General features: G+C 43.1%; 1 long non-coding RNA gene across 2 annotated transcripts; it reads right to left on the bottom strand.

Annotated features, from left to right (window-relative positions):
- Positions 1-173: 173 nt before the first annotated feature.
- Positions 174-21,424, bottom strand: Gm30351. 2 transcript variants are annotated; one of them, XR_375652.4, is made up of 5 exons: positions 21,132-21,424; positions 17,547-17,695; positions 4,513-4,725; positions 1,776-1,865; positions 174-741 (listed from the first exon to the last, which is right to left on the bottom strand). It is a non-coding gene; the product is annotated as a predicted gene, 30351 (long non-coding RNA). The 2 variants fall into 2 exon arrangements; XR_003954474.1 differs by lacking the exons at positions 174-741; positions 1,776-1,865; positions 4,513-4,725; positions 17,547-17,695 and adding an exon at positions 19,646-20,171.
- Positions 21,425-25,613: the final 4,189 nt, after the last annotated feature.

Below are 25,613 nucleotides of genomic sequence, written 5' to 3'. Positions count from 1 at the left end.
CTACGCGTGCAGTCATTCTCACAACAAGCTTATAAGGGTTAGCCCATTTTACAGAAGAGAAACCTCCCAGCAATTTTGCTTTAGGACACAGAGGTATTAAGACACATAGTAAGATTTATAGCAAATGCCTGACTTAGTTCCCCCCTTTAGATTTTAAAATATATTTACTTAAGGTTATTCATCCATGGGCATATATTCATTTAAAGATGGGATTGGCAGTCCGTAGGTAAGCTTCCCGTGGAATTCCTTGTGTTGGGGAGGGAACTGGAGAGAAGGTGCATTTATGTGGACTCTTCTCAAAGTGCCACGCCCAGCGTTTTCTCCCACCGCAGTGGCTCTTCTAAAGACCATACAGATTGAAAATCCTACTGCTCCTTCTATCTTTACCTGGTCCCTTCAGATGGTCCTGGGTAAAACTTTATTTCAGCTCTCACTGTGAATACTCAGGATTGTGAACCCTTCAAAGCAGAAAATCCCACCATCAGGAAAATTATATTTGATGTTTGCTCCTGTTTGGACCACCCTGTGGCTGCCACTGCCTCTGCTGATGTCATCATCATCATCATCATCATCATCCTCTTGTGACCTGTGTAGGACCTGTGCTTCTGGAGCCATTCCAGAGATGGGAGGTGGTGATGACGATGTCTTGGAAACCTCTGGTCAGAAGCTTGGCTTTATATAGAGTGTGGCCAGATGGCTTTGTCATCTGCCTTATCCACAAGTCTCCATTTGATAGGAATTCTGTGAAGTATAAGCCAAAAGGAAATTCAGATTAACTCTGCAGATAGTCAACAGAGAGAGAGACAGACAGACAGGCAGACAGACAGAGACAGAGAGACAGAGAGAGAGACAGAGACAGACAGACACACACATAGAGGGAGAGACAGAGATAGACACACAGACTGAGAGACAGAGAGAAACAGACAGACAGACAGACAGACACAGGGGTAGGGAATGCAAGGATGCTGTGAAGGTTAAGAGAATGGACGTACACCTGGCACTGAACGGTGTCTGGCAGCATTACATGTCGGCTGTTATTGTCACTGATGTTTTAATGTGTTGCTTTCTGAAGATTTGGCTGTAAATAATTAAAGGACATGTGATCTAAAAAGATGTCTTAAAGTCCCATTTACTGAGCCATTTTTCTTTGTCATTCTTTTCTCTTACGTCCTTATTCTCTCCGTCCTTACAAAGGTAGTTTCTTCAGTCAGCAAAGATACTCTCATGCAGAGGACAAATAACGTGTCCACGCTTGGGGCCACTGATTTTAAAATGTGACATTATAAACCGGTAATGTTCACTATCAAATACTCAGGGATACCAGAGAATGAGTAGCAAAAGCCAGCCATTTGTAGTGATGCAGTTTTGAGGGGCAAAAATCAGAATGCCTTGAAGAAGTGAAGGTAGTCAGCGGGGCCTGTGAAATATCACCACGCAGATGCATTGTACGAACAGAACTGATAGAACACTGAGGTATTTCTGAGAACCACACAGTCTTTCTTGGCTCTAGGTGAGGTTAACTTGGGTGTGGGAGAAGTAAGCTCCCAGCAATATGACCGAGCCAACGCCAACACCACCCTGAGTGAGTGGCTTCTGGGCACTTGTCTCCTGGATTTGAAGAATGAAATTCTCAGAGCACAGTGGGCGAGTTTTAGAAAGATGCACCTTATTGTAAGGATCTTCAAAGCAAAAAGTCAGAGCTCTGGTGCATAAGAGGGGTCTCCGGGAGTGGGTGCCACTCAAGTGCCACTGTCCTGGACTTAACAAGGCTTTACCTGATGAAGAAATGGAGCCATCATGAACTGTCCAGTTTCCACACTAGGTGGCCAGGTCTTCAGTATGGTTTCCAGGAGCGAGGTACCCATCTAAGGAAGAAAGACAAAGAAAAGCCAGACCTTCCTCCTGGCATCTCTGGCCTCCAGTAAGCATAAAGCTACCAACATGGGCCCAAGAGCTTTTCTGGATTTCAGTTAACAGAAAAACAAAAAACAAAAACAAAACAAAACTAAAACTATTTCCTTTGGGCTCTTTTACCCTAAAGCTGCCTAGCCAATTTTTATCTCCCCTTCTTATCAATAAGCAGAAGGGGCAGAAAGACCATTTACAAAGAAGTAATGGCAATGTCCTCTCAAATTAAAACTGACATTTGTTTTGTCCCCTCCTGTCCTACTGTAACGTCTCTTAATCCTTATGTTTCTACTTCTTGCTATTGATTTTAAGAAATGTTTGACTTGAAGATGTAAAAGTCACAGTGGCAAGGTTGGGTCAAAATGTTCATTTGTTAGAGATGTAAGTACTTTGCATATAACTTTAAATTCACACTGCGACCATTCTCTACCTCTTTGGTGGCATCTTTAAGGGGATTGATTTTGTGTGTGAGAGTGAAGGAAACAGAAATTTGCATGAGAGTTGTGTGGGAATGGACCAATGCCCTGTTTCACAATAGTGGTTTTTTTTAATTATTCAGGGTTGTTTGTACATGTGATGAGTTGTTGAATCTTTATAATTCTTCATCACCAAACTCATTGTTCAGCTGCCTAATCTCATTAATAGATTATTTCTACAGAGTGGCTTATTTGTATATGTGTGTGTGTCTCTGTGTGTGTGTGTGTCTGTGTGTATGTGTGTGTGTGCGTATGTACACCAAGCAAATGCTCTATCACTGAGTCACATCCCCAGCTATTCTCATTTGGTCTTAAGTGTGCATTACCTGACGCTACCAAGAGTATTTGTTCTTGCAAGTTTGGACAAGAGAATTTAGAGTCTTATCCCTCCAAGGCACAGACACTGGAAAATACTGTTTTGTTAATTCTTTTAGGTCCATATCCAGTCTCTCCTGGAAACTTGATTTTCACTTCCTTTTTTAATCAGCTGCTCTGTAAAAATATTCATGTTTCCCTTGCTTTTGCCACAGAGAGGGCCTGCACAGCTGTTCCTTCCCTGTTATCTTGCTCTGACGTGTTTTCCACAATGCAATGCTAGAAAAATTCTACACAATCTCTGTGAAAGGATTAGAGAATAAGCATGTGAAAAGTTGTAATTTTAAAAATCTTTTCTTCTCTTAAAATCTTTGTAACTAAAAATGGAGATGTTGGTTGGTTGGTTGATGTAGTTTTCAATCATAGAGAAAGGTTGAAGTTATAAACAAAAGATATGGAAGAGTCTATTTTGAGGAGAATGGTTTAAAAAAGAGAAAGTGAGGAGGGGAGGAAAGGCAAAGGAAGAGAAGGGAAGGGAAGAGAGAAGAAAGGAGGGGAGAGGAGGGGAGGGGAAGAGAGAGGAGGGGAGGGGAAAAGAGGGGAGGGGAGGGGAGGGGAGGAGGGGAGGGGAGAAAGAGCCCAGCGGCTTGTTCATCAGTGAGTCTATCTGAGAACAGTTGAAGCACACATGACAGCTGACATTGGATCGGACTAGCTGTAGTTTCTGTATTGTACTAGACTTGCAAGATTCTACCATTTTCCTACATATTTTGAGCATCACTACTCATCTACCCATCACTTAAATAACTTGGTCATTATGGCTAACCAACTTGAAAGAAGTCTTGAATTTTTCCCCATAGCCAATTAGCCAAGTTATTTTCATATATCCAAAGTATTTCTTGGGTATATGGATATAAAGTATTTCATGCCTCTTTTTTTAAAAAAAATTTACTTTGTTGACTAATTGACTTTGTACTGGCATTTCTTCTTACCCAAATAGTTAACTTACGAATGGGACTCTCTGGCTCATATAGTTTATATTATTGCTAAGTCAATGCTTATATGCTAAGAGTAAATGGAGCTGTTATGTAATATAGCCAGGCTGGTTTGTCATGGTTTCAAGAGAACTGAGATCTTTTCTTAAGACATGAAAACTCGAGTGTGTGGGATCAATAAACCATTCCAGAACTCATCAACAGCATACAAGAATCTCACTTCAATACAGTGCCTTTTATCAAGATGGCTATGTGCCTCTTCATCTGAAAAGCACTGGGCTAGAGTTAGACTTACTTATATTAGCTTGTGATTTCCGTACATACTTTTTAATCATATGAATAGAACACAGCCACTTCTAGTTGTTTTTGTTTTGTTTTTCTCTTTTGCTTCAAGCACCAGGCCCTTGTTAAATCTACCTTTATACTGACATACATAACCAATTTTTACATGATAAACTTTAACATGATAACAAAACCAACAGATGATAAACTTAGAAGTAAAAGGCTGGCAAGGGTTGATTGTACCAGGAGTAAGTGCAATGACTGTGCTAAATGATAGGAAAATACCCAAGCTCACAAGGAAAGCCACTGTTTCCTAGGAGCTCCAAATTCTGAAATCACAAGTGATTTAACAGTCATTTGGTGATAACAGATTGGAAGATCTCTTGCTTTGGACATATGGTGCTTCTTGTTTTGGTCTATTGAAGCATTGGTCAATTTGTATTGAAATGTTTGGCTATGTATCAGTTGCCCAAGCTAGAATATGACTCTCATAAGCAAAACTTCTACTTTTTTTTTCTTGTACCCTTAGCACTTACACCAATGTGGGCATAGAGAAACTGCTCAGTAAATTCTGCCCCAGCCAGCTCTGGCTGTGGTGACCACATACTATGCACTGGGTGACTTCAACAGCAGAACTGTATTTTCCCACATAGCTGGAGGCTTGATGGCTCAGTTTAAGAAACATGTCAGCCAGTCTAGTGTCTACTAGGGCTTGCTCCCTAGATGTGGGTAGATTCTTCTTGCTAATCCTGCAAAACAGATAAGAGTTAGTCGGAGGAGATAGATAGAAAACAAGAGTTCTGTTGTGTTTCTTATAAGGACACTAGTTCAGTCTTTGGTACCATACCATCATGATACCATCTAAACCTGAAGATATTATGTAAATTGGTAATAGATAGATGATTATTGATTGATAGTTAGATGATGGATGGATAGATAGATAGATAGATAGATAGATAGATAGATAGATAGATAAAACATTAGATTTATTTATTGTATTGTAAGAATGGGTGCTCACCTCGGAAAGCAGAGGCAGGCGGATTTCTGAGTTTGAGGCCAGCATGGTCTACAAAGTGAGTTCCAGGACAGCCAGGGCTATACAGAGAAACCCTGTCTCGAAAAACAAACAAACAAAAAAACCCAAAACACAAAACAAAACAAAAAAAAACCAAACAAACAAACAAAAAAAGAATGGGTGCTCACAGCCATCTATAACTCTGGTTCCAGGGGATCCTATGCCTTCATTTGACCTCAATAGGTATAAGGCATGCATGTGGGCAAAGGCTTACACACATAAAAAAATCTAACACACACACACACACACACACACACACACACACACACACACACACACACTATCTCTATCTATCTATCTATCTATCTATCTATCTATCTATCTATCTATCTCTCATCTATCTATCTATCTATCTATCTATCTATCTATCTATCTATCTATCTTGGGTAGAAGAGTGAAAGAAAAGGACAATAGTTCTCCCTTAAATTTTTTTCCATCTAGAAAGTGTTTGTGTTTGGCTGGATAGCCCACTGATTCTCTTTTTCCTAGAGACTTTCCACCCATGGCCCCCTTTCCATAATCTGAATTGGTCGGTCTCCAGGGATTTCCCTTCCCAGATCTATTGTTGGAGCCCCTGTTTCCTTAATTTAGCTCTTGATTTATTCCCTTGTTTTTATGGATAACATTCTCTAAAAAAAGGATGCCTGGGCATTAAATCTTGAGAGGCTTGCATGTTCAGAATGTCTATCTGGCCTTTACTGTTATGGAGTAGTTCTCCTGTGACCGCCCAAAGCTCTCCCTTTCCTTCTGGTTTCAAAGTTAGCATTCCAGCTGTCTCATCGTGCTTAAGTTCGTACGTACGTACTGGCATTCAAGGTGACCTTATCTTTTAGTTGTTATTGACTACGATTTCTAACTTGAAGACTCTTTTTCTCCAGGTGCTTCCACCACAGTAGCTGGGCAGCCGACCAATACCGTGTACTAATATTCTGTCTACCTCCTGTCCTTCCTCATCGTATGCAGGGAATATTGTTAGAGTTCCAGAGCTATCAGCCAACAGCCCAAAAGAGGCACTCCATAAGTTGTCTGTGGTCTAAAGCCTTCCCCGGAAGTTAGATTTGCTCTTTACTTTCTCTAGAAACAGAAATAGATGGTATCCCACATCGGCAGTCCAGTTACTTCAGAAGGATGGCAGGTACAGAGCCAGCCTGAGTCATGTGCTGCAGTCCTAGCTTGAAACAAAACCAACCAACCAACTGAATAACCAACACACAAAAGTCAGTATATCCACAGAAAACCAAAACAACTAAACCAGTCGTTCTCAACCTGTGGGTCACGACCCCTTTGGCAAACCTCTATCTCCAAAAATATTTACATTATGATTCATAACAGTGGTGAAATTACAGTTACGGGATAGCAATGAAATAATTTTAGGGTTTCAGGGTCATCACAGCATGAGGAAGTATATTAAAAGGTCATGGTATCAGGAAGGGTGGGAACCAATGAACAAAACCTTGAAACTGAAAACTTAATTTGCTAGCTACTATATACCACCTGTCTGTTTTCATTCTAGACTCTTCTAATTAACCCAGAATAACCACAGCAGAGTTCAGGTTGTGCTGTCACAGAAGGGACACCAGGAATGAAGAACAATCAGTTCATATTCCATTTCACTTTTCTTTCATTTTCTCTTGTTTACTTCGCACCGCTTCGTGTTCCCACCCCAGCGTTTTCAGTTTTAAAATACGTATCTAAGACTCAGATCTATATTTGGCTGCCTGCACAATCAACATCACCTACAGTTAAACCTTCTGCGTTTTGAAACTAATGGCAGAAATTGACCTTGATGTTTCCCAGGGGGACAAATTCATAAATATAAAAACAGGAAAAAAAATATCCCTCACCAAGGTAGCAAATGACTCAGTGCGGCTTCTGCAGCAAATGGGAGACAATTCACAAGGCTGGCGTGTCACAAATAGCACAATAAATTATACAAGAGCAGGAAGGAGCACCATGCTCATAGAGGAACAGGAAGGAGCACGGTGCTCATAGATGAGCAAGAAGGAGAACAGTGCTCATAGAGGAGCAGGAAGGAGCACGGTGCTCATGGAGATGCAGGAAGGAGCACGGTGCTCATAGAGGAACAGGTAGGAGCATGGTGCTCACTGAGTTGCTGCTGAGGCTGTTTGTAGCACCCTTCTGGAGAAACTCAAGACAAGTATATCATTTAATATCATGCTTTGTGATCAAAACAATACAGATATATTGTTTTCATGTGAAGATGGTGCTTAGAACATTGATGAAGCACATCTGTATAGATAACTTCTCAAAAATGGGCGATATTCAGCCTTCCTGACTCAGTACACCTCCTCAGTGGTGAGCTGTTAGGCCAACAGGTAAGTTTGAGATTCAAAGTGCCTTAGTTATCCTTTGACAAGCACAGAAAGGCCCCATGGTAAGGCAGAAGGAGGGGTAGGACAACAGCCTGCTCTTTACAGCATGTAAGCAGAGACAGGTGTGGTAGGTACAGTGTTTCCCTTGGGAGCTTGTACTGTGCCCTGGATCTTTCTTAGCATGATGGCTCCTCGGCCTCAGCCCTTTCTGCCTTCTGTCCTTGCAGATACCTCATCATACTGGGCTCATAGTCACCTCTTTGTTGCTGCTTCCATCTTTATCCCAGGATAATTATTATATGGTATATTACATTATATATTATACATTATATTATATGCTATATTATATATTATATATCATATAGGAATATATATAATAAAACTTTCTTTTGCCAGAGATTTTAGGTAAAAGTCTGGGCTCCAGCAGCCCCCAACAGGCAATGAAGGCTTAAACACTCATCTACAGTGTGCCCATTGAAGAGATAAATAACTGTGAAAACCAAAGAACGAGGATCTACTCCGTGTGGCCATGATAGGAAGTGAAACAAGGGAACAGTGGTCCTCAAACCTGCCTTTGAGTTACTGACTTGAAGCTTAGCGTCAAAGAGGCCTGGATAACAGAACTAAGTAGTCCGGATCCAGGTGTAATCTCTCCCCCCCATCATCTCTTAGATCCAGTCGGTCCTGCAAGGTGGTCTTTCAAGGCATTGGGAGTTGGTGACATGTGTCCACTGTTCCAATTGTCTGTAACACAAAGGGAGGTGTGTACTTCTCTTTCAGATGAGCAGATTTTCTGTCAGGGCAGGTGCACTGCCTCCTCCAAGCCCCTCAAGTCTCAACCTGCCCCATGTACCAGCTGTGCTCTTATTATTTGGAGTATAGATACTTTTAAAACAGGATCAGGGCAGACAGGGAGGAGGTTATGTAGGGCAGTGGTGTGCCTGTATGCCAGAGGCCTGGGCCCTATGACCACTCTCCCTCTTAAGCACCTGCATTCACAGTGCTGGACAAGCCTGGTCACCTTGCTGCAGCGAGGTCGTTCACTGCAGCCTCTTGTTTCCCATGCTCCTGACATTACATCATGTCCCTGACTGGCATGACTGACACCTTGAATGGAGTGGCTTCTACCAACTTCTCCTTTCTTGTTCTCTCCTTCAGTGTCTCTTCTCAGACCCCAATGTGTAAACCAGTCTTTCAGATTCAAAGCTTAGTCTCCTTATTATCTGACCTACTTAGATTACCGCATTTGCTGTGCCCCAGTTTCTCCATGTGAAGTAGGAGTCACAATACTCTTAAAAAACCCCAACTTTCTGTGAGCCTTAAATAAGATCAATATAAAGAACTCAGGCTTGTGGTTAACATTAGAGAAACATTCAATGAAAGGCAGCTACTGTTTTGCATTGAAATGATAATTAATTGCAAGTCCCACCATTTTATTTTACACCAACATGATAATGATAGATGGGCTCTTTCCCCCAGTTCATGGCAGTGGGGACCACCGTCCTGTAACAATCCTGAGATCATCAGCTTTCTAGCTGTCTTCATCTCCAGATAATGACTGGTTGGTTTGGGATCATGAAGGAAAAGGAGAGAAGAGTAGAGATTCTTGGGAACTGACCACAGGGTTAGTTAGTGTGGGACGGGGCAGCCTTGTTTCTCCCTCCTGGAGATGTAATGTTGTCCTTACAGTGTGTCCATGCTGTGCCTAGAAGACTTCCTTTGAGCAGCTGCGATGTCTGGTGCTTATCCTGTTTGACCTCTGAGGGTAGTGAGGTTCAGGAAGTAACTTATCCTATTTCCTCGCTAAGTCAAAAAGGAGGCTGAAGCAGAAAACAAGCAACTCAAATTCTATAGTAGAAAATATTGTCATTTTATGTTGTGTGTTTTCCTTTAAGACCCCATTCTAATGGTCAACCTTCTCTTTTCACAGTGTTTTCTTTACATCTTGTAGATTTTCTTTTTCTTATGAACAAAACTCCCTCATTTATTATTAATACCAATTATGGATGATTTTTCTGTAATTTCAGAAGTGGTTGCTTGTATTACCCTACATTTGTTTTTCCGTGACAGAAAAATATATTCTTTAAAGAGTAATATTTCAGTATGGAAATAGATTGCTGGGGATTGGTTCTAATGCTTTCTCTTAATTCAGCTCCCAAAATCTCTTGGGAATCTACATGTCCAGGTGCTGAGGGTCCCTGTCCCCAATTGGATTGATCAATAAAGAGCCAATGGCCAATGTCTGGGCAGGGTGAAAGAGGCAGGATTTCTAGGATTCCCAGGCAAGAAACAGAGAGGAGAGAAAGAAGGGGATTCTGACATGAGAGGGGCATAGGATGGGCCATGGCACCATGAAGGGGAAGCAGAGAGATAAGAATTAAGAGCTCGCTTTAGTCTGGGGGAGCAAAGATTAAAATATAGATTTAGAAGGTATTAACTAAGGAATACAGGAAGTTTGGAAATGCACAACCATTGAACTAGTCAATACATATCAAAATTCAGCTAAAGTGTCTCTCACTCTCCCCCTCCCTCCCTCCCTCCCTCTCTCTCTCTCTCTCTCTCTCTCTCTCTCTCTCTCTCTCTGTGTGTGTGTGTGTGTGTGTGTGTGTGTGTGTGTCTTTCATTCAGAATCCAAAGAACTCTGGCATGACCACCTGCCGGGAGGCAGAGTGTGCAGCTATGCATGGCTACAATACATACCATGCACTGGAGAGGAAGCAATCCTGCCTGGGTACAAGGTGAGCACAAGCCTGGAGTGTGCTGTCAGCTTCCGAAATCCCTCACCTTACTCACACGATAACATTTTTTATCAACTAGTGCACATTTGAAACTGGTGGTAACAAGTGTATAAACATTTACCAATAACTAGAAGATTGCATGAGGAACATAATATGTGTGTGTTTGCGTGGAACACCTCTATATAAACGCATTTATGAACAAGCACATATTCACAAACTGTAATAACACAAACAGTCCCAATCCTAAACTACTCTTTTTTGTTTAAGGCGAGTGTTCATGCTTCTTATACTTTTATAGCTGATTTCCTTCCTGTATTAGAGTGCACTGCTGTGGTTTCATGCATAGCATGGTAATCTTTAACTGTGCAAAGTCATTTTGATTGCTACCTGCAAGACTCATCATTTTACACCATTTGAACTCATGCACCATTCAGATATCATTCAAAAATGCAAATATCCACCGTAAGAATGTCCACCAAAAATCATTTCCTTATAAGAATCGAACAAAAATAGAAGCAGAAGTATGATAAAAAATAAATGGGCCTAAGAACCGAAACACCTTGAGGTAGTGGGTAAAGGCTAAACGGGGCAGGGAAGATCGTGTTTTTATTGAAGGACCCTACAAATTAATAGTCTAACCTTGACTGCTTCAAGCTGATTATCATGTAAGTGCAAACTGGGAGAAGTTGTTCAGTTAGATCTTCAGGTTCTGCTCGAACATTTTTAGAACATCCCCTGATGCTTATGATTAGGGACTCTTCCTCTTGACATACTTTGAGGTGGGCTATTTTTAAGCATCTGCACAGAATTTTTCTTCCTAGGATTTCCAGATTCCTGATTTCAGCTCATCAAAGTCAAGCCCCCAGCTGATTAAATCAGAGGCAGGGGGCAGAGACGGTCCAATTACTGGAGGCAATGGAGCTGGCAGGAGTTAGAGGAGTAAAAATGCAGAAAGAGTGAAGAGAACAAGAAGACATGTTTGAGTAGACATGTCTGTCTGTGGGAGACAAGGCATTGAGGAGGTGACTTACGCAAAGCTGAAATGACCCATTTTAGAGACTGTGAGAGTGGTTCCTAAAAGGATTCATTGGTCCCTTCCGTCCTTCCTCCCTCCCTCCCTCCTCCTCCTCCTTCTCTCTTTCTCTCAAGAAAAGAGAGCAGGGTTCCTCAACTTCAGGGCACTTGGGGACAAATACTCTTCTTTCTCTTGAGTGTTTAGGATGTTTGACATCCCTGGCCTCTCTGGAACTGATGTTAGTAGTTTCCCCCTCACTGTGGAAAGCAAACACAGTGTAGTCAATGTCTGTTGTCTACTAGGGTAGAGGTGGGTAGAAGAAAGGCTGCTGCGAGAGGGTCATTGAAATAAGATCTTGCTTGATGCACACAATCAATTGGGCACATTTTTTTCTATTACCTGCTTAGTTATATCCTCTGCTTTATTGTTTGCTTGTTTGCTTGGTTTTGTTTGTTTGTTTGTTTGTTTCTGGAGACAAGGTTTCTCTGTGTAGCCCTGGATGTCCTGGAACTCACTATGTAGACCAGGCTAGTCTGGAACTCAGATATTCATCTGCCCCTGTCTCCTGAGTGCTGGGATTAAAGTCCTTCACCACCAGGCCCAGTTTGTCCCCTGCTTAAAAGTTAAAGCGAGAGCACAGATTAGAGGTTAGCCTCCCGCACATCTCCAAGTGAAGAAGTCAGGCTAACAAGAACAGACTGTCCCAAAGGGACAGTGATGACCAGCAGTTCACTTACACGGAACACTAGGAAACTCAGCAACACACTCAGCTTCTCTCTTTCATTTGTTTCATGTTCGTGGGTGGAAGTTTGAGAACACATGCACAGTGGTGTGTGTGTGTGTGTGTGTGTGTGTGTGTGTGTGTGTGTGTGCAGGTCAGAGACGGACTGTACATTAATCCTTGCCTTCTACCTTATTTTGACAGAGTCTCCCAAAGGAAGTCTGGGGCTGTTGGATTAGCTGCTGAAGTCCAGCAGATCTTTAAGGAAAAGCTATCTATTATCTGTGCTCCACAAACTGTTCTATGCCATAGAAAGGGAAAGAATTCTACCAAACTCACTCCATGAAGCTGATATTAGTTACCGTGATACCCAAATCAGAAGAGGACACAGCCAGAAAAGAAAGCTACAGGCCAGTTTCCCTGATGAATATCGGCATTAAACATTGACAGGACTGACAAGTCGGTCAAATGCAGAGCAGGTCACTAGGAGGGGTCTTTTAAACGGGAATAGCATTCTCCCCTCCTTCTCTAGTCCCTCCTTCAAGGTGTCTGGGACTTGGATCTCTTTACTTGTTCCAAGCAAGTCATTCCGTGGTCCATCCTGTACTGACAGAACAACAAAAACAAAAACAAACACCAGGAAAAACAAACACCTCTTGAATGGCATCACATACAAGACAGACATTTTCAAACCCAACTCTATTTTATTACGTCTAACTACCAACTGTAAGACGTACCCGTGTTTAATATACTATTAAGGAAACCCTGGTGCCGCCAATGCAACACAAGGAATTAACCATCACAGGACAACGCAGATTCAGAGACATTGAAATGCGGGGCATTTTAGGACTGACAGGGTTATGAACCTCAATAGGTCTAATGATACACAAAGCCTGTTCCTATTATCTTTTTAGTGCAATTTCCAACAGGCTCCTTTCTTCGTAGGAACAAGGCACACAAAGGTAAAGAAGTGAGTTAGGAGCACTAACGCACTGGGAGAGCACAGGAGAACGTGAACTCAGGCGCTCTGGGCATTTCTTCCACAGGCTCTCTCCTGTTTTTAGCTGTCTTTCATTGGGAAAGGGACAATCAAATTATAAAGAAAGGATAAAGTGGCAGAAAACTATGACATAAAGGGAAATGTACCCACAAAAGGAATGTTTTCTTCTTGTGTGTGTGTGTGTGTGTGTGTGTATGCATACACTAATATATAATGACATTTAGGAAGTAATATTTTTCATGTAAACTATAATCAATTTATGCCTCATTTTTGATTACTTTCAAGCTGCTTATTATATATATGTATATATTTCAAACTGTTGATTTATGCATGCATTCGCACAGGCGTTTTAAGTTTTCTGAGTGGCATTGTAATCTCTATGCAATAAAAATGGCCATTGAAAGCAGACCCACGTATGACCTTGCTCGTTATGATGAAAGGCGACTCAGTAAACCAGCCACAGGGTCCACAGAGATTAGATGAGTGTTGTCATGCCTGCCTTAAAGTGTTCCAAGTGTCAGCCATCTGGATTTACAAGTGTATTGTTTGTGACACATTCCAGAAATGGTTTCTTCTGAATCCACGCTCATGTCACCGACACAGGCAATCACAAACACATGTACACGCCCAATGTGTTCACATTCCATAGTTTTCATTTTAATAATAAGCCTCGTTTTAATCTTATAAAAAGCTCTCAACTGAAGCTCACTGGGCAACTGAAAGGCAAAACCCATTAACAGTTGCACTGGCGATGCCTTCAGGAGAGAAGAGTTGTGGCCTCAAAGAATGAAGTGTCTGGGTGGCCTCTCTCTCGGCTCAGCTTTGCCCTGCTTTGAGAACAGCGGGGCTGGAGCTGTGCCAGGCTGCTGCACTGTGGAGAATGAGTTAGCCAAGTCCAGTAGGGTTCTTCCACTTCCCTCTCTGTCTCTTAATGGAGAGACAAGAAAGGAGAAAAAAAAAGATAGCTCTTCCATTATTTCTTAATTTTCATATTGCAGCTCATTATCTCAATCAGCACAGCGCAGTTGAATGCACTAATTTCTGGGGAAAATTCCAGCAGGTTTCTGAAGCTGCTGATGAGCTGTGGCTAATCGCCACAGTTAGAATGTTCTATCATTACCTGAAATGGATGATAGGAATTTGATTGGCAGGAGGGATAAAGAAAGAGGCAGCATACATCACTGAGGGAGGAGGGAGGCAGGTATCAGTGCACAGACACCACCCAGAAACAATTAAAGAATGATTTTATTTTAAACTGGGAGGAATCCTAAAACATTAGTATGTATGGAGGAGAGTGGGTGTGTGGGGCTTCGGAAGGCTGTGTCTTCTTGTCCTCTGGGAGATCTTACCAGCAACTGCATGGACCACAGCATTACAAAGGTAGAAAATAAAAAGGAATATTCCCTTTAGGAACACAGAGTTAAGTGTTGTTAGCAATGTGCTGTGTGGCTGATCACAGATGTCCAACAGAGATCTTAGAAAGGTTGAAAATGGAGAGAAACAGCCACAAGTGAGGACAGGGCTTTGAATCCCTGCTCCTCTCTGGATTAGTGCTCTACAGAAGAGCGCTATTGCTGTGTGCTCTACCTTCAGTCTCACATCGGCGAAATGAAAGAAGTAGAAATTAGTTTGCCTCCTGGGATGTTTCCAACACACAAGAGATGAAAAAGTGTTTTTTAGAAGTGTAAAAACAAAATTGTTATGGTCCATTTCAGTATGAGGGGCAGTTCGAGTCTTCTTAGAGTCATGGCTAACTATGCAGGAGGTGCTATCCTCACCTAGCAGCCAGTACCTCCTCCCATCTCTAAACTCTGAGTCAAAAAGAAGGGGAGGTGGGGATGAGGGTGGGGGTCGTGGAGGGCTGGGAGGTCAAGACGGAGGGGGACTGCGATGAGGATGTAAAGTGAATGAATAAACAAATTAAGGGGAAAAAAAGAGTTACAGGCAGTCTGCTATAGAACTGGGTCTGCATCAGAAGAGGGCACAGTCTCCAGCCCTGAGACATCCATTAGATGAGGCTTTGCTTCCTAAACCCATAGGGTAGGGAACTGGGGAAAGGTGCTATGCTAGGTGGTGAATCCCTAAAGTACTGATCTATGGGAGAAAGAGTGCAGGCAATTCTCACGGTCAGGGATTTGAGAGCCATGGTCATGTGGCCAATGAGCATGGCAGCCATTTTTATCTTTCTCTATGCTAGCAGCCCTTCCTTTCTGCACAACTGTGCTCACTAGTTTTATGCCAACTTAAGAAAAGCTAGAGTTACCACAAGCTAGAGTTACTGGAAGGGAGGGAACCTCACTTGAGAAAATGCCTCCATAAAATCTGGAGGTAGGACATTTTCCTAATTAGTGATTGATGGGGGAGGGCCCAGCCCATTGTCATTTCTGCCCTGTGTGAGTTCCTGCCCTGACTTCTTTCGTCGGACAGTCATACAGATGTAAGCCAAATAAACTCTTTTCTCCCAGCTTGCCTTTTGATCTCATCACAGCAATGGGAACCCAAACTAAGACAGCAGCTATATGTGACTTCAGTTTCACTAGTCTCTTTTATTTATTTTTACAAAGTGAGCCTCATATTTGCCATGGGAGGAGACATGAATCAGTTTGAGGACACTCTGGGAGAGGGTGAAGATCCAGGGGAGAATTAAAGTCCTTGAGGCTTTGAAATAAGAAAATGCAAACTCCTAAACCTATAGTGATTCATACCAAAAGAAGGAGAGAGAAGGAGAAAGGCATGGGGGGGGGGGAGAGAAAGGAGTGAGAGAAGAAATGAGCACTCAAACTGAAAGGGAATCTGAAAACATCTCTAGTCCCATGCCGGGAAGATCTAAGCCAATAAGCTGAAAGAGAAATGTGTGTTGTTTGCCTATGAACAGAAGCTGGATAAAAAAGTACAGATCAGGGTAGTGCGTGGGGTATATGGGATAGAAGTAGGTTTGTTTTGTTTAAAGAACAAAACAACCTAGAGTAAAAATGATAAAATAAGCTAAACCCCAACATACAACGAGCTCTTTATGTTAAAATGGCAATGAGGTGGCTTTCTGCAGATATCACCTCAAGCAGCTTTCTAAAAGGGTGGCTTCGGAGTGCATAGGATGAGATTCTCGGGAAGACCTGGTACAACTCAGTGAGTCATGGCTGAAAAGCATCCAAGTTGGCTCTAGTGGGTTCCGGAGCCACTGGGGGATGGTACTGGATTCTGGGAAAGTAACCAGAGGGCAGGTATAAACGCCAGCTCTGACCTTCCTTTTCCTGGCTTATTGGCTCTGTGTGTGTGTGTGTGTGTGTGTGTGTGTGTGTGTGTGTGTGTGTGTGTGTGAGACTTTCTATTCTAAACAAAGCAATTGCCTCCCTCCACCTATGACAACATTTTACACACACACACACACACACACACCGTGCTGAGAGATGGTTGTTGGAAACTGACCAACATCCATCCTTCTTCTCTAGGTAATATGAATGAAAAATAAATATTCAGGACAGAGCCTGACTTTGGTGATTAATTAATTGCTTGTTGTCAGATTTCCTTGGGGTTGACATCTATCCTGGCTTTCAGGCACATGGAGTGGGGTGGGGGAGGGAGAGGGGGAGGGGGAGGGAGAGAGAGAGAGAGAGATCACAGAAAGCAAAACAACCCCTACCCTTGCTTCCTGCCATCTAGAGTATTCTGTCTGGATAAACTGGCACATCCTGTACAGATGGACAGATACACCCAGTTCACCACTGCAGCAACTTGGTCCTCCCAGGCCCTTTGTGTCAGAAAGAAGAAAACTTGGTTAGCAATCAGCCTTGGATTAGGAGATTCAGAAACGGAAAACTGTCCTGGCTTCCGGTCCTAACTCAACTGAAAGTGAGAAGAAGTGGGAGGCAGAGGCACAGCCCGCCTGAGCTGGCAGTGTTCACAGCTCCGGCTCCCCAGGATGCACCACCCTTCCATCAGCAAGACAAGTCTTGAGTTCTGGAAAGTGGTTCTAGGACACGTCGTGTTACCTGTCACTAAATGCTCACATCTTCCAAAACATATGGACATTGAGTTCTGCCAATAAATCTGCTAGGCAATGAAAGGGCTGTCAGCAAACTCATTGACGAGCGGAAAGTTATGGAGACTTTCACAGTCTTCACTCTGAGAGAGAGGACTTACATTCTCTCTGGTGTAAGACCTATTACAACAGCATCTCCTAGGAAAATAGCACTGAGTGCCCACTGGGCTACACCCATGCCCCAGATGTCTACACCCACCTTCCCTCTTTATCTTGCACACAACCTCTAAGACATTGGTGCCACCTGAGATCCCTTAAGACAAAAAAATAATTATTGTGAACTTTGAACCCTTGAATTGCTAAAAATGTGCTTATAAACAGACACACGGATAGTGGTAAATCTGACTCAAGAAAACAAGCCTTGCTTCAACATAGTCCCTGAAACAGTATTTGTAGATGATGAATTCCTGTATAAAGGAACAATTTCCTGTAAATCAATGTACCTTACTTTAGGTTTCAACTTAATGCCAATGGCCCCATCCCCGTCCCTGAAAAACAAATGGCAGACAAATTGCTCATGATCTTCACTGGCAAGGGCCATGTGCTGTTTGGGGTGAGTTATTTAGACTCTCATTCATTTTTTTATTGGAAACCAGTATTTCTCAATAATGTTCCAACTATACTAATAGAGCAGAATACATCTGGCTACCTGTGTGATAGTGGGTGAAGATCAGCTGATTCTTCAGGCATTTTCTTTGCACGATGTCTCCAGGTCAACAGACAACAGCAGATGGTTTTAACGGAGTCATTGCTGTATCGTAGCATGGCTTCATTCCCTAGCTTCAGACATCATCAGAGCTGCTAGGGAGGAGAAGAAGCAACAGGGCATGGGGGATCCAGCTGCCATGAAGCCCCTTTCCAACTTCAGCCACAATACCAGATGCATCGAACTGAAGTTACCAGTCTTTTCAGATGTATTAAAACACCACACTGTAAGAGTCCTTTCTGTGAAAATTTATAAAATGTCTGTATGAATACGATCATCTTTTCAAACAGATATGGGCAACTCCCCTTTCTCTTTTGCTTCTCTCTCTCTCTCTCTCTCTCTCTCTCTCTCTCTCTCTGTGTGTGTGTGTGTGTGGTATGCATGTATGTGGGTGAACTTGTATCATGTGCATGCTGAGGCCAGAGGCTGATGCTAGTTGTCTCCTGTTGCTTTGTCTGGTGTATGCTGAGGCATGGTCTCTCACTTGAGCCCAGGATTTGCCCATTCACCTAGCCTAGCTAGCCAGCTTGCTTGGTGGATTCATTGTCTCCTCTTGTTAACAACCTGCACACGGTGCAATATGTCTTTAATTCCAACAATCAGGAGTCAGAGGCAGACATCTCTGTGAGTTAGAGGACAGCCAGGTTGTATGTAATAAATTCCACCATAGCCAGGGCTACATAGTGAGACTCTGTCTTAACAGACAAACAAACAACAAAAACTAAATAAATGGAGGTACATACTGTGTTCATAGATTGGGAATTTTGGCATAGTTAAGACCTAAATTGATCAATAGGTCAGTGCAATTTCTTCTAAAATACCAGCAGAGCATTTTAGACGAACTTATTATAAAGTTTGTATATGAAAATGCAAATGTTAGGGTTAAGTTAAAACAATACCAACAGAGAGTGGTATACAATGCTACAGTTCTCCGGTTAGCAAGACTGGCATCAATTGGGAAACAGAATATAACCAGTGTGATGGGGCAGAGAGTGGCAAGTCCACATATATAAGCTCTTGAGATGTGTGAGGAAGGTAGAGTAATGGGGGAAAGGTGTCCCTTTCAACAGGTGACACCACAGTGACTTGACATCTACAGATTAAATAAAAAACGGATCTTAAAGTGCAGATCTACAATAAACATAAGCGGGTGGTTGACTTAAGGACTCAGTGAGTAGAACAAAGACAACTGAAATGGAATGGAGTGTTGCCACACTCCACCAGGAATCTAAATATAAAGCAGGGATGGTACCTGAGCACAGAGGGGATGGGAACAGCTCAGAGATTCCTGGTGGGAATGTACAGTCACTCTGGAAAGTATCCATGTTTCCTATAAAATGAGACACTCAGTTGTCATAGGACCCGGGAAATGCAGCCCCTCTCATCCACCCGAGAGGAAAGAAAACACGTGTTCACATCCAAACCTATAAAATTAGTGCTCATAGCATCTTCATACAGAAGAGCATAGAGGAGGGAGCAGGCCAAACATCCCTCAATAGTGAAAGGTTAGACATATCTTATAGTCGCACTATGGATTACTGTTTAGCCAATGAGAGAACGTACATTGATTAACAGATGACAGTGCGATTATCTTCAGATTGCCTGTTTTCTGCGTTTGTGGCCTCATCCTGTTGTCCCTCCTACTTACCACTGGACTGTAGCTCTCACCTTCTTGCCTTCTCCTCCTTAGAACGTTTGTGATTATATTGGACCTGACTAGATAATCTTGGATATTCTCTTCTCCTTCACATCCTTAATTATACCCTCAGAGTATCTTTTGCCATATAGTACAATTTATCTGGGGGTATGGCAATAGTATTATTGCATGGATATTCTATGTAGCATCTTTATTCTGCTTATCACAACGCTGCTTTTTACATTAACAAACATCTTATAGATACAAATTATGGAAATGGAGAACAGATCAGTGGTGATAAGGGACAAGGTAGGGGTACACTGTACATGGAATTCTGAACAAGAGTGGGAGAAACCTGAGGCACTGCAAACACAGACAGAGAAATGAAGGTTTCCATCAGCAGTACTTCTCAGACAATTAACACCAGGTTTTATTTGTTGCAAGGAAGTAATAGATTAAAGAAACTTAATTGACTTTAATGTCTCATTAATAGCTAATATTTAACATGTTGATATCTAGTACGATTGTGCTAAAAGCAGTCACTTTTGACACATTGCGACTGGACTTCTTTGTATGGGAGCTGGGTGGGAGTCAACAGAAGCACACGACTTTTACAAGGTCTTTTTTTCAAGTCTCTAATGAAGAACAGTTTGATGGATGAAAGTGAGAAAAAGCATCAGATCCTATGCCAGTGAACTGTCATATACGGTCCAGAAGTGGTCTTCTGTTTCTTGGCCCTCTGAGGGTGAAACGTATTAGCTTTCTACCACAACGGAAAAGCATCCAAGACTATTGACTCTAAAAGGGGAAAGGGAGATTTTGGCTGGCAGTTGTGCTTGGTGATCACTTGATATCATTGCCTTTAATAGGTTGTCTGTGGCAAGGCAGTGCTTCATGATGAAAGTGCGCTGAGGAGCCAACTCTTCACCTGACTGTGACGAGAAAGAGGAAGGGAGCAGGCTATCAAAATCTTCTTCAAGGACCTCTCAGGAGGCCCCACTTCCTAAAGACCCCAAAGCCCCAAACCCATTCTGGAGACCACATATGAGCTTTTGTGAGACTTGAGACCCAAACCATTGCCGGGAGGAATGGTGTCTCCTCCTAGTGTGAAATGGACTTCCCAGTGGCTATCCAGTGTGGACACTTGTGATTTTAGAGAGTGGCTGTCTCTAGGAGATAGTAAGACAGCTCTCAGTTCTTGCCTATTCAGATATGTGGGCGATTTGATCCCAGAGCATCTAACTCTCTGCCCTTATGACAATCTACTCCACTCCCTTTGCTTTCTCAAACCTTTGCTGAAGCTGCATTGCTTGTCTGGTCGGCAAAGACTAAAGGTCACGGCCTCTCAAACCTTTGTGACTGGCATCATTTGAATCTCTACCTACTCTCTTGGATCTGAAGGCTTCTACGTCTTCAGACATAGACCACCCTGAACAGTGTACACGTCACACCCCATTACAATACCAGACTGAACAGTGAACCACTGATCAGGTAGTTAATAAGGGCAAAGAATTTGCTGTTTAGTGTGCTTACATTTTCCTACAGGTGAGCAACCTGCACAATACAGTACTTAAGATTCTAACACTATTCTCCCCAGGATTAAGATGCATTGGGGGAACTATGCCAGCTTTATTCTCCCATAGCTGGACTCTCATACCAAAGGATAAAAGCCACGGTTGTTCCTCTCCTGCTTATTATTCACTTTTCTCTGACTAGTTCACAGACTTTCTCCTTTGGCCCAAGAGACTTGATGCAATCTCATCACTTCCTGACCACCTGGCTATACCTGGGTATCTCACCTTCCTGAGATACCGTTGATTCAAACCAGTGGAAAAAAATGGCTATGGTCTGAACTGCTGGTGAATACAAGGATTGCACCCCACCCATCTGACCTTTTACTGTAGGATTAGCATTTTGAACTGAGGAGGGAGATCCTATGACAATGGCCGACTTCATCAGAAACACCATAATTCATTTCTCCCTGGAGACCTTTGGCTGGTAGGCACTCTGTTGTTCTGGTGACTAATACCTCAGTTATAGAGGTGGAGAATTAATGGGTTTTAAGTGACATCTCAAAGCTTCAGCTACTCCTTGCCCAAGCTTCTTATGGTTTGGTGTCACAGTGCCAGGAACCTCCCTCCACTGAGAGTTCCATGCCTTTATACTCTGAAGTTCTTTCTCAATGTCTCTGCCAGATTTCCTTCACACACGTCTTGTTCACTTTGGAATCGCCATGTGAGAGGTATTCTTGGTGGCACATGCTTTGAAAACCATTGACGACACTTCTCTGGGGCTCTAGTTGACACGAGGCACAGGTTGATGTCTGTCCTGCAAGACCTGCAGCATCAGCAGAGAGCATTGGCTTGTAGGCAGCAACACACTGTATCATCTAAGTCTACTTTCTAGGGACTTCCTCACACTCTTCCTTGCCCAGATATTCTGTGTGCCCACCCACCCATGCTTGCTTCCAGTGCCCATCCACACATGCTTGCTTCCAGTGTCCACGTGTACCCAGCCACTTTCAGTTTTCTCTTATATTATTTCATCTCCACCTTCACCCGTTCACCAACTTGAATTATAAACCTCTGATATCAACTGCTTTCTTCTGTAAACATCCAACTGAAGTTGCCACTTCCCCGAGCGCCCCCCCCCCCCCCCCGTCCATTCATTACCTGCTGGGTTTTTAGCACTCGTTGGCGAATAAACCAGTGTGCTTTGCCTGGAGTTCACAGACGATAAGTGCAGGCAAAAAAGTAGGTGAGAGAGAATGAGCGAAGTGGGAGAGTAACAATCAGAACCGATGGAAAGAAAGAGGGGACACTGAAGCTAAAATATGATAAATGAAGGTGGGGTGGGTATCCTTTGGAAATGAGATAGGGCACCTGGCAGAAGGAAAGCCTGGGATGGGCTTGGGAGCATCACTGAAAAAGTTTACTGTGGCAATGTATGGAGAAGTCACTGGAGAGAGATGGAGGATTAAGTGGGGCAGATCAGCAGATAGCCGTGGGAGTAGCCTAGGGGGAAAATACGAATAAGGCTGGCAGTAGGGAAAATGGAGAGAAGCGATGACAATGAGATGGGGTATACAGTAGGAGGGACAGAAGCTGACCACCAAGGAGAGGTCGTTCCCAGGAGTCTACCTTGGAAGTTGGGAAGAAAGGATTTCCAATGAGTTTAGGGCCCTGCTTGCCTCCTCCCAACTGCTATAGTTCATGTCTCAACTATGCCCTCCAGATGGATGTTTTGAGAATGTGGGTCGTCACTGGTTGTGCTATTTTACAGGTGCAGGAGGCCTAAGGAGATAGGATCTGTGTTGGCAGAAGTAGGTTAGAAGGGGCAGGCTTTGAAGATGACATCCACCCTGGTTCCAGACTGCCTTACCCTGCTTTCTGCCTGCAACCAGGCACAAGCCACTGCCTTGCAGGCCAGGCATGAGGATGCTCCATTGGGATTTTTCCACCAACACAGCCTGGAACTCCTTGGTACCAGGAGCCAAACAAGTCTTTTGTCCCTTAAGGTATTTCGTCGGGTATTTTGGTCACAGTCATGTGGAAAGTAAGTCACACATTAACCTAGGGCCAATCATCCGGTGAGAACTCATGAAGTATTTTTTTAATGACACGGTTCACTTTATTTACTTTTTTGTTTATTTGTCTGCTTGTTTTTTAGACAGGGTCTCACTACATAGCCCTAGCTGGTCTGGAACTCATTATGTACATTCAAGACCAGGCTGATCTTGAATCCAGAAATTTGACTGCCATTGCCTCCCGAGTGTAGAGATTAAAGCCATGGGGTCAGCAGGCCCAGATTCAGTTTACTTTATATCCGCTTACTTGTCAGTAAGTTATATACAGTCCTGAGACATTTTTTAAGTCAAAGACAACGATAAACAGTACATAAATATTTCATTCATGTAGTATTCTACTCCTGATTAAATATTCACATATTACCTATGGTAATATCATTTCTAAAGAATCAGTACTGTTGTAGCAACGTTCCTTACATACGATGTAGACCAGAGAGAAAGTGAAGTACCATCCTATACCCAAACGCCAAGGCTACATTGGAGCCATGTGTCTGGAATGTTGGCGCAAACTGACAATGGGAATTCTGGGTGGACAGACCACATGTTGCACCGCTAATTAAAGGCAAGAATCTAAACCTGCTTATCAAAAGTTGAGATGAGAGTACGTAAGTTGTAAGGAAGAAACATAGTGACATCATTTCCTGTTCTTGGTGGTCTAGATCGCATGGATGTAGCTCTCAGGTCAGAATGCACAACTGTGTGTAATTCTGATCCATGGGTTCTGAGAGTTTCTGGATGACACGAGAACTTGAATGGTACTCAGTTGGAGAGGACTGCCCTGCAGAGATCAGTCCCGGGCCTGCAGATGCTGAAGCAGAAATGTTCAGAAGGGACCTACCTAATTATGTTAGAGTATGTCAAAGTAACCTCGCGTGGAGAGAGGTGAGAAACCCCAGCTGCACATCTTCATTGTTCAGCAGGGAAATCCTTTATTAAAGAAAAGAGTCTGGGCTGGAAGAACCATCGTCTTGCATGAAAGAGGCTCGAGGTTCAATCCCCAATGATGATGATGATGATGATGATGATGATGATGATGATGATGATGATGAAATAAATTAGTCTTTGTATAAATGCTTCTATTGTATAAACATGTCCAAAAAGTTATGAAATTAACTTAGTGTTTTAACCTTCTGCTATGACTAACACAGCAAAGCAACAAACTCAGGTTATTCAGTTTTTCCACTTTGGAAAAAGGAAAACACAATCTACCCAAATCACAATTTAACCCATGATCCCCAGCTTGTTTCTATATGAGAAGAGTGGTCCAGGTTGAGGGACTATTGGCCCTCTGAGAGTCCTGCAGTCTGGTTCCTGCTGCGGGATGGACTGTCTTAATTACTGTAGCTGAATCGAGTTACAAGGGAAAAAACCCCCAGTGACTAATTAGCTGCAGCATGGCTCTTTGAGGAAGTCACAAAATTGGGACACAAACATTGGTTGGCCCTGCCACTTGTACAGCACTGGCAGATGCTTCGGTGACTCCAGCCACTGTGCCCTGTGCTGCAGTGGAGCAGAAGACACTCTTTCTGACCTTTCTAGGGAAACCATACGGAACAAAGGGTACGCACTGGGAGTGGGAATCCAGGAAGAATCGAGGCACCATGGCCTTGTCTGGGTCGAAAAGCAAGCTTCTGGGAGGATGTAGTTTGCCTTTTCTGTAGCACTTGACAGAATTTGAGCACACACACACACACACACACACAGAGAGAGAGAGAGAGAGAGAGAGAGAGAGAGAGAGAAGAGAGAGAAGAGAGAAGAGATAGGGAGAGAGAGAGAAAGAGAGAGAGAGACCTCTCCCCCCTCCCCCGCAGTGACACGCGACACTCGGTGACACTCAGACTAACCACCATTTCCTGGGTTAGCAGTTTCCTAACAGAGGCTCTCAGTTCTAAGAGTAAATCCTGTTGCTGATTTATCTGTACAGTTCCAAGTAGGCAAACATCTAAAGCGGTGACTGCCAAAAAACTTTGTCAGTGGCGTTCAGCTTCATATTCTATTTGAAGGGATTCTTGAATTTATGCTTTTTCCTTGCAAAATAACCAAATGTTGATCATCCAGATATTTTGTTTCCAAAGGAGATGCTCTTTGCCTTCTCCATGGGTTAGACGGGCCTTCCCAGGTCATCTGCTGATTCTATGCAGATGAGTCTCCGATTGATCGTCTCCATTTCTCCCAGGAGCCATGCGATCGCCTACTTCAGAGGTTTCTTTACCCATCCAGATCACGGCAAGGTTCTGGCAATAACTTCACAAAAGCAAGTTGGAGTCAGCAGTTCCTGTCATGGCAGAGCTTTCGTCTACACACGTGCATTCTTCTCAGTCCTGGGGTAGATATCAAAGCTCCAGCTGCAGTGTTCACAAAGGCACGTTTTCATCCCAAATAATCTATGGCAACTAAATTGTGGTACCACACTCGACAACAGCAATGGAAAAATCTATAGAGCTTGCTGTTGAAAAGTCCACTAACCTATGATTTTCCCCGTAGAACCAAGGGACTTGGTTTAACTCCTTGTAACAAGACTTTTTAGTAGGCATGGACTATACCAGTTATTCTGGGATGCATTTCTCTTAGACATTTATTAAATCAATTGCCAACTGAAGGCTGGGAACATTATTCATTTGATAGAGTGTTTGCCTAGCGTGCATGAAACCCTGGGTTTGACCCAAATGGTCAAGGTGGCAGACAACTGCCAGTAACCTTGGCCCTCACAGGTGCAGAGGGTCCTGACTGCATTCTCCCTTTATAGAGAGAGTTCGAGGTCAGCCTGGGACTCATACATTTCCATCTC

This window comes from Mus musculus, chromosome 3, assembly GCF_000001635.26.
Source record: "Mus musculus strain C57BL/6J chromosome 3, GRCm38.p6 C57BL/6J".
In the NCBI taxonomy this organism is placed as follows: domain Eukaryota; kingdom Metazoa; phylum Chordata; class Mammalia; order Rodentia; family Muridae; genus Mus; species Mus musculus.
Note: the sequence above shows the minus strand (reverse complement) of the source record. Positions and strands in the feature narration are given on the sequence as shown.